Here is a 12,986-nt window from a genome sequence, read left to right as displayed (position 1 = left end):
TTTCAGAGTATGGAGCTGGGAGACTTAGAAAGCTTCTGATACACTTTGAGTCTACAAGAGACATTTAAGACCTACGTCTATCAGTGCTTTTTAATCACCTCAATTTAAATGTCAAGGAAGGCTTTGACAGAACCATAGAAAGAGTTCAAACTTAGAGAATTTGGGGGACCAATGGCCTGGTGTCTGGCTCCCAGCAGGAGAAAGTTGAAGACAGAAGTTTGACTATAGCTGCCTTGCTGAAAGCAGAGCAGAGGGAAGTGGCTGTAATGGGAGTGTGTTATCAATCCCAATGAAAGCAGCAGGAAGGAGAATGTGTTGGGGGTCTACTTCGAACGCTGTAGAAGTAATCTGCAGTGTTACTGTCTTCAAAGGAGCTCTGCTGAATAGAACCAACTGGATCAATTAAGGGACCTGAAGATAGAGACCATGCTTCTTCTCCCACCAAAATGTGTTTCTCATTTTATGGTATAAAATGATTGGGCTGGACATGGTGGCTCACACCTGTAATCCCAGCATTATGGGAAGCTGAGACGGACAGACTACGAGGTCAGGAGATCGAGATCATCCTGGCTAACACAGTGAAATTCTGGCTCTACTAAAAAATACAAAAAATTAGCCAGGTGTGGTGGTGTGTGCCTGTTGTCTCAGCCACTTGGGAGGCTGAGGCAGGGGAATCATTTAAACCCAGGAGGCGGAGGTTGCAGCGAGCTCAGATTGCACCATTGCACTCCAGCCTGAGTGACAGAGCCAGACTCTGTCCAAAAAGGAAGGAAGGAAGGAAGGAAGAAAAGAAGAAAGGAAGGAAGAAAGAAGGAAGGAAGAAATGAAGGAAGGCGAGAGAGAGAAAGAAAGAAAAAGAAAAAAGAAGAAAGAAAAGAAAGAAGAAAGAAGAAAGAAAAGAAATAAAGAAAGAAATGATTAGTAGGAAAGAGCCACCCAAACAAATCTTCATTTCTCAACCTGCTTTGCGTCTTTCACTAATGGCATATTAAAACAATGATGAATGCCACTTTAAGCCCACAACATTTAAGAAACAGTTGCCTTCTCCGGGTAATTTGTCTGTCTCTTCTGGTTGAATGTAGACTTAGAACTTAGCGAAGTCACATGATTTAAGAAACTTTGTCCTCTGAATCATCACATGGAAGAGAGTAACCATCAACTAGAAATACTGAACTATTGCTTAACTAAGAAATAAACTTTGTTTTGAAAAGTCACTGAAACTTAGAACATTTTTTCTATACAGCAACTATTGTGACCTAATAAATATAGACATTTCAGAAGGGGGGACACTATGGAAATGTAAAGCCTGAGAGGGCTGCCAGAGCCCTAATGTGGGAGAGAACGTCAAAGAGCTCCTATGAAGGGAATCTTGGTCAGAGCGTACCTACACCCAGAAGGTCAGAAACAACGGGTAATAAGTAGAGTGGAGGATAAAATTAAAACCAGTAACCATAGTAAGTACAGTTATATCAATTTCCTATTGCTTCTGTAACAAGTTAATACAAATTAAATGGTTTAAAACAATACAACTTTATTACCTCACAGGATTGTTGTTGTGTTTTTGAGACGAGTCTCATTCTGTTGCTCAGGCTGGACTGCAGTGGTAGGATAATCAGCTCACTGCAGCCTTGACCTCCCAGGCTTAAGCAATACTGTACTCCCAACTCAGCCTCCCGAGGAGCTGGGAATACAGGCGTGTGCCACCATGCCTGGCTGACTTTCGTATTTTTTTGTAAAGATGAGGTTTCACCTTATTGCCCAGGCTGACCTCAAATTCCTAGGCTCAAGAGATCCACCCACTTTGGCCTCCCAAAGTGCTGAGATTACAGGCACATGCCACCGCATCTGGCTTACCTCACAGTTTTTATAGATCAAAAATCCCATGTGCTTGGCTGGGTCTCTGCTTAGAATCTCATAAAGCTAGAGAAATGGTGATAATAGGGCTGCATTTTCTTCTTGAGGCCCAAGGAAGAATCTATTTTCATTTCCTTTCTCATTAAGGTTGCAAGCAGAAGTCAGTTCCTTGCAGTTATAGGACTGAGGTGCCCATTTTTTTTTTATTTTTTATTTTTTTTCTATTTAGTTGAAGGTCTTTCTTAGTGTCTAGAGGTCACTTGCATTCCTTTGTTTATAGCTCCTTCCTCTAATTCCTTTTCACACCACATCTCTCTGATGTGTCTTCTTTTTTCCAATTTTAAGAGCCTATGTGATTACATTGAGCTCACTTTAATCAATCAAGACAATTTCCTCATTTTAAAGTCAGCAGATTAGCAATCTGAATTCTATCTGCCAAGTCCTTTTTGCTAGTTAGCATAGCATAACCACAGGGTAGCAGGATGGCACCTAAAGCCAACGTCATGGAGTCCCAATCTTGCCTAAGATACCAAGAGACACACATTAGGATACTAATTTAGGTACAGGTCTTATCTTAGGAAGGGGAGCATGTGAAAATTTGATACAACTTTAAGATATTATACAGGACTGTATTTTAGTCTGAGGAAATATATCTGGCCTGTCCTAGACTCTCAATAAATATCTGCTGAATGACTGACTTATCAATCAGGGCTTGAATTTTTAACTTTTAACCATAATTGGAACGTCTATAGAATCTGCCCAAGGTTTCACTTAGTGGCTATATTGAGGTAATTTAGGGTAATTTCTCTCTCTCGCTTTCTCTTTGTAATTTAAATATATATTTGAAATATACACTTATTTTTGGTCATTTAAAAACACATCATTTTTAAAATGTATAAGTACTAATGATAATTATTTTAATATGTTTATAATAGTGCAGTATTATACCAACAATCATACATCATTTAATAACAAGAATACATTCTGAGAAATGCATGGTTAACTGATTTTGTCACGCAAACCTCACACAATGTATTTACACAATACTAGAGGTGTAGTCTACTGCATACATAGGCTATATGATATAGCCTATTGCTTCTAGGCTACAAACTTCTTACAGCATGTTACCGAAGTGACTACTGTAGGCAATTGTAACACAATGGTAATTATCGGTGGATCTAAGGATTCCTAACCATAGAAGAGGTTCAGTAAAAATACAGAATTATAATCATGTAGGACCACTGTTACATATGTGGTCCATTGTAGACCAAAAGCTCATCATGTGGTGTGTAATGGCATAAAAATAGAAACTGATGGTGGGAATTGCAAATAGACTTTTTTTTTTCCTTAGTAGTGCAATATTTTAAAGGCTGTTTTCTACATCCTTTCTGGAAGAATTGGTTTCCCATGTCCTTTGTGGGAGACACATTTGCCTTTATGTGTCAGTTTCAATAATACTGATGTGCTCTATGAAGCTCTTTGCTGTACTTAATGCAATTAAAACTTACTATTCATTACCTGGTATGTAGTATTCGGTCAATTCTAAGAGAATATGTTATAAGTTCTAGAAGTTCTCAGGCCTGTTAAATAGCACCATTTTAAAAATATCTCATTCTATGTTTCCATATATTCAAGCATCAGTCTTTTATTACTTCTAAATATCCAGGAACTTGATATCTGACATTGACTATAATCCACTAACAAAACCTACTCCTTATTTTTCTGAAAAGCCTTCCTAGAGGCCTCAGGTCATTTTTTTTCTTCCCAAAGAATAATTTGTTATTGGCTAAATAATTCAGTTGTAAAAGTATCTACATTCATAGTTTGCATTTTTTTTGTCATATGGAAAAAAAAATCTGAGTTTACTTTATAACATTTATTTTTCAATTACATTTTTATAATTAATATTTTCTACTTACTGTTTTATTAAATAATGTGAAGCACTGAAATATCTTTCCCTGTTACTTTCCACCAAATAAATTGGTATAGATTTCTTATAGATTCGTTTATGATTATCTTCTTCTGAGGCAATGAGGAGAAGAGAATAAGTGACAACATGTGTATTTAAAGATTATTGCTGTTATTATCTTGCCTTGAGAAAGGAGATTTAAGGCTCATATCTTTTTAAATGTACAATGAATCAGAGGAAAACCGAAATGAGTTGGTGAAATCTTGTAATAAAATAGAACAAAACATATTCCAATCTATTATTTTAAAAGTCAAAATGTGGGTTTCTCTCTTCTCTTTCCACTTCACAAGTGGTGGCCTTACTCCAAAGCTTTGGCACATGCCATGCAAAGATCCCAGAAGGAGACATTTTGGTTAGAAAAAGAAAAGTCATAAAGGGTCTATTAGTATGACAGCACAAGCTATGCTTCATGTAGTTAGTTTAATCTTGTATTGTGTTTTCCTTTGATTTTGCAACCAAAATAGGGTCCCAAGAACCAAAATAGAAGCCCAAGGACCTGTCTGCATATGCGGAAAGATGTCACGAGCATCGGGTTAGTGGTCAGTCCCACCCATCCAGGGAGAAAACACCTCATCTCTAAGAGCACCTCACCTTGGGGCTGGCAACAAGAGAATATACACTTCCTTGTCTTCTCTGCACGTTTAAGTTGGTCTCTTTTCCTTATAAACATTTTTCCTTATCAATATGAACATGGAAATTGACTAGGGAGGAATTTTAGCAAGTGTTTTTCTTCCACGTGTGTTCCACTAAGAAAAAAGTCTTCCCATCAAGAAAGCCTGTCCATAACCGAATTCCAGTTCAAGTTCCTCTTATTAGACAAAATCTTTCTTGAAATTTCTTTCATTGTCCTCTTTCTATTCTCACAATTCTATCAATAAGTCAATCTATACTACCCACCACAACATGAAATTATATTTTGTCATGTATCAAGTGCTACTGTTTCACATTTATCAGCCTTATTTTTCAACTTCATAAAAGTTCTAGGGAACCTGATTTATTTTTACTATTTTGTTTCCCAAATCTCATGTACTTTACCAGTCATAGCAAATATCGAAATGATTTCACACATTGAAATAGATCTAAATCAGGTGACATAAATAAGTATATATATACATATAGTATTAACAGAATTCAAGTGTCTCTGGATATATAGTTATATTTGCCTAGCATTTCTTAATTATCTTAGAAGCTATGATTTTATGCTGGCTTATTTTTCTCTATGCATAATATCATTTCCTAGTAGTGAATTAGCTGCTTAGCAAGCGTGGGAACATCTATTACTGCTAATAAGCTGACTCATTGACTGCCATTGAAGTCATACCTCTGTGTAAGCATCTGGGGCTGAAAGTTTGCTTAAGAGAATCTGAGATGAGCGTGGGGGGATTAATTGCAGCTGAGTGTCAGGGCACACTCCTGTCCACCTAGGTCATTGCCCTTTGCTTCCTCCTCTTCATGATTCCCCACAGTCTTAATTTCAGAAAGGGTAATTGAAGTCTGTTCAAAGGAACACATGGACTGGACATTACATCTGCACTTAAGCCAAACTTCTTCTTAAGGAAATGTATTAGTTTTGCTTAATTCTATATTATATGGCAAATTTGGGAGGAAAAAATAAAACATTAAGATTATAGGTCCCTCAATATTTTGGAAATTTTATATATTGAAAGTAAATTGGAACATATATGAAGAAAGGTAGAAAACTATATTTTCTTTAGTCTGTTAAGAAGGATATGTAATTATTCCAAACTAACCTATCCTTGAGAGGACAGCGAATTACATAATATTTCCTGTCTTCCAATTCCCGCTTAAACTTTAGAACTCCTATGTCAATGTTGGGGGGATTCTCTGGTTGGAACTAGGTTCAGGTACTGCAACAGACATACAGAGAGAAGGGATTGAAGATATTCCCTATCTGGTATAAAGATTATAAAATCTAATTGAGTTCATGGTATGGTATGGACAAGAAATCCTCTGTCCGTCTATTTGCAAATCATCATCACAAAACAAGGTATACATCAAAATGATTAACAAAAATATCAAGAATGTTTCTTTCTACTTTTTTTATGGGAGATATTTCTTTTTGAATGGAGCACATAAATAAGTAGAGCCAAGAATAATGGGAAGAAAGGTAAGCCAGCTTTAGTGCTGCCCCTCAGTACTGACCACTGCTACATTTGCTATCAGCTGCCAAGAATAAAATAAACATGACATTGACTTTTCATTGGCCTATGCCTCCAGGCAATAGAATTGCCTCTGGTTAATCTTGCATTTATCTTCTGTTGTCAGAATTCAAGGTGAAATTGAGATGTTATTAATCTCATTTACTTCTGAATTTTTTTTGTTTCACCTCTTATTATGGATAGTCACTGAGTCCTTCTATTGTCTCTCCACACAATGTGTCAGGCACCCTTTTGACGACTGCTTAATTACAGACCTTTATCATCTCGTGATTAAACTAAAAAGTAGTGTGGGCACGTGCTGGCTAAACTAGTGTCTCATCAATTACATCCATATAACTTATTAAATTAATCATTCATTTTATTTGTAGTAAAATTACCCTTTATAGAAAAGAGATATAATTTTATATATCTTTCATTTATCTTTTAGCCAATGATTTTATGTGTCTTCCAAATTCTTTATGAATCCCTATATATTTCATTCTTATCCTTCCCTAGCATAGTTTTTATGTGTCATTCCTTCACCAAATATGTACTGACAGCCTGATGGGTTGCTAAGTTAGGTCTTGGTTTGGGTGTCTTTAAATCATTCTTGAAAAATCATCTTTTATTTAATAATGGCAAAAGCAATAATTCCTACTGGTATTCCTTTGACCAAAATATGATTCACTTTCAACACTTGGACATCTCTTGTAACAAACATGCGATATTTCCAGTTAGCAGCCTCAGCAAAGTATTACGATTTCACTGATAGAGTTCCATATCCTGGAAACAGTCAAAGAACAACTTTTGAGGGTGGCAATGGGCTAGTGAGACATCAAAATAACTTATGCATGTAATTCTGCCAGCCATCAACAGCTTTGAGTGAGGATTTAAGGTCTCTGAAAAATATAAAGACCACATAGCTGGCCTGTGGTCACTTATTCCTTGATGATACAGTTGCTGTTCTATGTTATTACCAGCCATGAAGTCAACTCTTGAAGTGAGGATGTAGGCCAAGCTATAACTTCCTGCTGCCATTTCACAAACAATCAGATTCAGCATGGGTTTAAGGAAAACAAAGGTTATGGCTATTATGGAGCAGAGGGTTTAGGGAGACGAGAAAATAAATGTATTACAAAAGACAGGTGATATGGCAATATGAAGCAAGCCTATTGGGAGACGAAGCATCCTAGTGATCTTTGCCCTCTTTAGTTTGGACTTTTGCTATTCAGCATTAGCTGATTTAGTTGTGTGTGAATGTGAATCCATTGATGTCAAATATTCAAATTTTATATTATTTATCTTATAAACTGTGAACCAAAATACACATCAAACAAAAGTGTATATTGAGCACCTCCCATGTTAAGAAATATGATGTTTCCAAGTCTCCAGAAGGACCTGCAAGTACATTTTAAGTAACGTCTGATAGTTTCCTGATGGTTTTCTGTTTGGTCCATGTGGCCTTTGTCCTTTTATGCCCCCTTTTCTGTCTCATTGTATATTAATCATGTATTTTATTGTTTTGTTTAATTGCTTCTGTTTGGGTTTTGTTATAGCTGTTAGTGTTGCTCTTTTAGCACCATACCATAGAAATTACAAAATACTTGACTAATGTCAGTCTATCTGAAAATAATAATTTCCACATCTCAAATAATTTGTGAAATGGTATAATAGTTTAAATGCATTTAGTCACTTATTTCTTTTTGTTCCCCTGTCTGCATTTTAATTCTATGTCATTTAATAACAAAGACATTATCATTACCCTTATTATGATGTATTCTTATATACAATAGCCCCACCCTCCTTAATTGTGGTTTCAGTTTCTGCAGTTTCAGTTACCACAGTCAACCACCATTCAAAAGTATGAACTGGAAAATCCAGAAATAAGCAATTTATAAGTTTTAAATTGCACTGACTCTGAGTAGCCATGATGAAATCTTGTGCTGTCATGCCTGTCTAACCCAGGATGTGAATCACCTCTTTGGCCAGATATCCATGCTGTATGTGCTAGCTGCTGGTTAGTCTCTTAGTAGCCTTCTCAGTTAATAAGATCGAAAAACACAGTATATACAGGGTCTTGTACTATCTGAGATTTCAGGCATCTACCGGGCATCTCCAAGCATAACCCCCTTGGAAAACAGAGAACTGTATTTACCCATATCTTTAAAATGTCTAATGATGTATATTCCCTGTTATACTTTAATACCTCCAAAAGAGTTTATCTTCAGTATTCATTTTATTTTGAAACTGTCATTAATGAAGGCTAAGATTTTGTTTTTGATAACGTCTTTATTTTTATTTGATTTTGAAAGCTATGATTCACTGGTTGAAGAATTCTATATGGACAGTTTGTTTTTTTCATTCAGCGCTTTAAAATATTCCATTTCAATATCTTTTGATGTCTGTAATTTTCTTTGAGAAGTCAGCTGACCCTTTGGCTGTTAGTCTCCCAGTCTTTTTCAGTGATTTTTTACTCTGTACATATTTAGGTGAGGTTTTATTTATATTTATTCTTCTTGGGGTTTGACGAGCTTCTACAATCAGTGGGAAAATATTAATACCTTTCACCAGATTTTAAGAATATTTTTCTCATCACTCTTTCTTGCCATGACTTTGCTGATCGATATTTTAGAAATTTTAATTCTCTTAAATGTATCTATGCTGTTTTTTGTATTATCTTTATGTTTTCCCATCTGTGCTGTAGTTTAGGTTTTATTTCTTAATTTAACTGTCTCCAAGTCCTCTAATCTTATCTTTGTCAAGTGCTGTTAAACTTATCTCATGGTAAGAGATTTAGGTAGGATTCTGCACGCCTAGAATGTTTGTTGGTTTGGTGTGTATAGATTCTAATATTATGTTCTTCATACTTCTTTTTATTCACAGCGTCTGTGTTTTTCTCTATTTTCTTTAACATATTAGTTGTGCTTGTTTGCAAATCTGTTCCTGCTCACTCTAATATTTAGATTATCTCTTTGGTGTTTGCTGTCTAGTCATAAGGTTAGTGATTAATTTTTCCTATTGTTTTGCTTGCCTAGAAATTTTTTATGTATGTTTATTAACATACATTAATGCAATTAAATCTTACTTATTCATTACCTGGTATGTACTAAACATTCAGTCAATTCTAAGAGAATATAAGTTCTAGGAGTTCTCAGGCCTGTTAAATTGCATACTACATAATGTATCAGAAGGTCCATAGACCCTCTGAAGATTAATTTCCTCTAAATAATGTCATGTTGTTTTCTGACAATCAAATTACTGGTGGAGATTCTTGGTACTCTTAGGCTTTTGATATAGGATTTTTTTTTTTTTTTTTTTTTTTTAGGATGTATTCATTTTCGGTTTTGATTGTGCTCCTAGAGAAGAGTACTTGCTGTTAAGGCATGGTACTCACTCCTATCAAGTAGCCTTTCAAATAAGTACCTGAGCTATTCTCAAAGGTCTTACCATGCTGGCAAGGTCAAAATTCTATCATCTATGACACTGTGTGAATGCTTTAATATTTGTTCAACTTTTAGCCTCCTAGGAGCTAGTCCCTGAATAATTCTTGAAATCTCTCCCTGTACACAATATAACTTAAGAATCAACCAAAGACTGGAGATGAATCCTAAGACAGATATAGAACCTTAGAATCAAAATTTAGGGACAAAAGGTCCCTTGCAGGTGGAATGAGTCTGAAGATCTTTGTATGACATATTAACAATTTCCAGGATTGCCCACAACAGAAAAGCACTAGGCAAGGAGATTTTTATGCTGAGGCAGTGTGAATAACCTTGAGATGTAGAATGTTTTATCAATTAACTAGATACAGACAAGAACCAGGTTAGCACACCATCCTGGCTATCCTAAAAAGCTTAAGTATCCACTAGAAGAAAAGGAGCTACTCTTTTCTGTTTTAAGAAGGGGAGAGGTAGTGATTGATGTATGAAAAAGCAATTGGAAGTTTCTGTACAGTGGACCAAGTAGGAACACTTTTTAGGAAGGTGTGTAGGTGTGTACTCATCCTTGAAGGAAATGATTAGTACGCAGCTAATGATGTAAGGGTAGAAAGATGTGAAAGATATTTGTAGAGTAGAGAAAAACTGATAAATAATTGGGTATAAATACGAAAGGAAAAAAGGCATCTAAAACTCTTCTATTTCCATTTCTAATGACTTTTCCATTTCTAGTTTGGATGATTGGCGTGTTTGTAACAGTAAGATGGGAAATACAATAGAACAAGCGAATTCTATGAGGAAGGATTTTATTTTAGTCTTGACATACTAAGCATTCAATTTAATTTTAGGTTTAAAGTGTTTCAGTACATATGCCAAATATGAGCTGTAGGCTAAGAAAAACAACTAGAAACAGAGTTTTAAAATCATATGAGAGATTATGATTATAAAGACTATAATAATGTAAGAAATACATAAAAATAGCAGGTATTTAATTGTAAATGGTGATTACAACTGTCTACAATATTAGATACAGCTTTATGTACATGTATGTATGTAATTGTATATATTTCAGCAAATATTTGCAGATAGTTTAAAATGATCCAAGAACAATACAAATGGCTGAAATTAGAAATATCAATAAGATTCTCCCCTTCTTAAAAATATAGAAAGGAAAGGTATTAAATATTTATTAAGATTATATTACTAACATTTTATTTCATGGGTTATTAATTTCATATAAAGGATGTCACAGGAAACATAAGCAAAATTTTAATGTAAAGATGATGTGTATTCTGTATAAAACCATGAAGTACTTTCAGATATTCACACTCATTATAGTCTAGGCAATAAAAATTAATCCCACATATAACTCTGCAGTTCCATTTTTGCTGATTTTCAAAAGCATTTGGAGTAGCTGTTAGAAAAATACAGAGAAATTTATATGCCTGCTAAGACTCATTTGTTAGGCTTCAGGGTATACCAAGTTCAATCAGCGATGACTGTCAGATTAGATTCAGATAACATTTAGTGTGTATGATCACTGGTATTTCCTTTATCCTTTCTGCAATGAGGATTAATTGGGTTCATGACCCAAGCAGAGAAAAAATGCAGATAGTTGTGCCCAATGGACATTTAAGTCCAGACGTTATCTTCTTGTGGCAATAGTGCTGTTCTATACATATTAAAAAGAACCTAGTAAACTAAAGAATGGACTAAAATGTATAATTAACCCACAGAATAAAGTATGCTGTTATATTCATTTAGTTATTTTAGAAACTGGCATTTTTGTTTCGTAACAGCAGCAACACATGGACGTATATATGATACAAAACGCAAAATATTTTCCAAAAAGCTTTTGAAAATAATTCTCAATCTACCAAATTGAGGATTTTTTTTCTTTTAACATTTTGGTTTCTTATTTTAACTTGTTATGAGGCAGCCATCATAGGCTTGCAAATGACGTGAGGGAAAAAAAAAAAACAAACACTTTAAACTGCTGTAACTGTGTTAAGAGAATCCTGAGTTGTCTGTCTTCATGAAAAATAATGAACTATAAAAAATTATAAAGATGTTAAGAAAAAGAAGAAAGTGCAAAAACGATGGCGATATGCAACCTAATTCACATAGCAAAGCTTAAAGTTGCTGTAAATTCCTTCACAAAAGTAAAAGGGAAAATAAGATGGATAAAAGCCATTCAAGACAGGTTAGATGAAAAAAAGACAGTAGGTAAGCTGTAGCTCACCTAGTAGCAAAAACCAATTAAATATTTCCCCTCTATCTAAGTTTCTTATTACAAAACAAAGGAAAAAGCCTGAGACTGACATTTTCTGAAAATGGCTTATCTTTAAAAACGACAGAATGATAATCCTTCTAACTAACTTGGATATTGAAGCCAATGATTCATTATACTTACATGTCCTTCTTCTTTTTTTTTTTTTTTTTTTTTTAAAGAAATGCCATATCCTGTCCTGAAAGTGCTTTTATATATACTTTGTTGTAAGTTGAAGGAGGAGAAAGTAAATATAGATTCCTGTAAAGATGAAGTGTACACCAGAAGCTTAAAGTCAGATAAATGATCTTGGAAAGATGTGATAAATTTAGTATTATAAAAATCTCCACTTGAGAGTGACAGGAAATTGAAACAAAGTATATAAAAAAAGTGCAGCCTTTAAAGGTTCATCTATAAATGTCACAGTATCAAGGAAACCTATTTCTAAAGACAGAATTTCAATTCATTTTGGTGTTAGGTGTCAGTGACAAGTGACACAGGTCAATCCTCAGTCAACGACAAAAGGCAAAAGAATGGCAAATATTTATAAATATACTAAACTACTCATGGAAGGTCATATAAACAGCAAGTACTTTTTAACTCAGCCCTGAATGGTGTAATTGCTTATTACTCATCCTGACCTTAGAATAGAAACTCATCTTTAACAGTGGCAGCAGGACTTACCTGGTGTCCTTTCCCTGGGAGTAGTTACTGGATCCCTTTATTAAGTCACAGCAAGAATTGCATTGGGTGGACTAGTGGTGGGAAGTGATATATGAGTAATTTGTTAGTAATAGTTGTCCTTTCAAAGAGCAAAACTACATACACTAGATACATTTTAAAAGATATTCTTCTACAACATGTATTTGAGTACTTCAAATAGCTTTTAAGAAATACTAATATTTTCTCCGTTGAAACACATCAAGATGACTTTAACATGTAATTCTTGCAGAAGACAAAGAGGAATAATTTCTTTTGATCATAATTTTCCCCTAGACAATAAAATATTTTCAAGAAAAATCAGGGATGTGAATAAAAAAGCTCAAGGATGTTAATAAAAAAATTTACCAAATGCTTAGTATCCAGAGATAACTATAGTTGATATTTTGGTGAAAATTTTATTGATTATTTATACTTAACAGATACAATTCTTATTCTTGTAGACTACTAAATAGTATATACAGCATGACCCTGTTAAAAAACCTGAGGATCATGCTGTACACACTATTTAGTAGTCTTCATTTACTTTTACTTAATAATATATAAGAACTGACTTTTTTCAAAATGTTCTGGTTAGT

This window comes from Saimiri boliviensis, chromosome 3, assembly GCF_048565385.1.
Source record: "Saimiri boliviensis isolate mSaiBol1 chromosome 3, mSaiBol1.pri, whole genome shotgun sequence".
NCBI classification, from domain to species: domain Eukaryota; kingdom Metazoa; phylum Chordata; class Mammalia; order Primates; family Cebidae; genus Saimiri; species Saimiri boliviensis.
The sequence above is the reverse complement of the archived record's forward strand: the minus strand, read 5'-3'. Positions refer to the sequence as shown.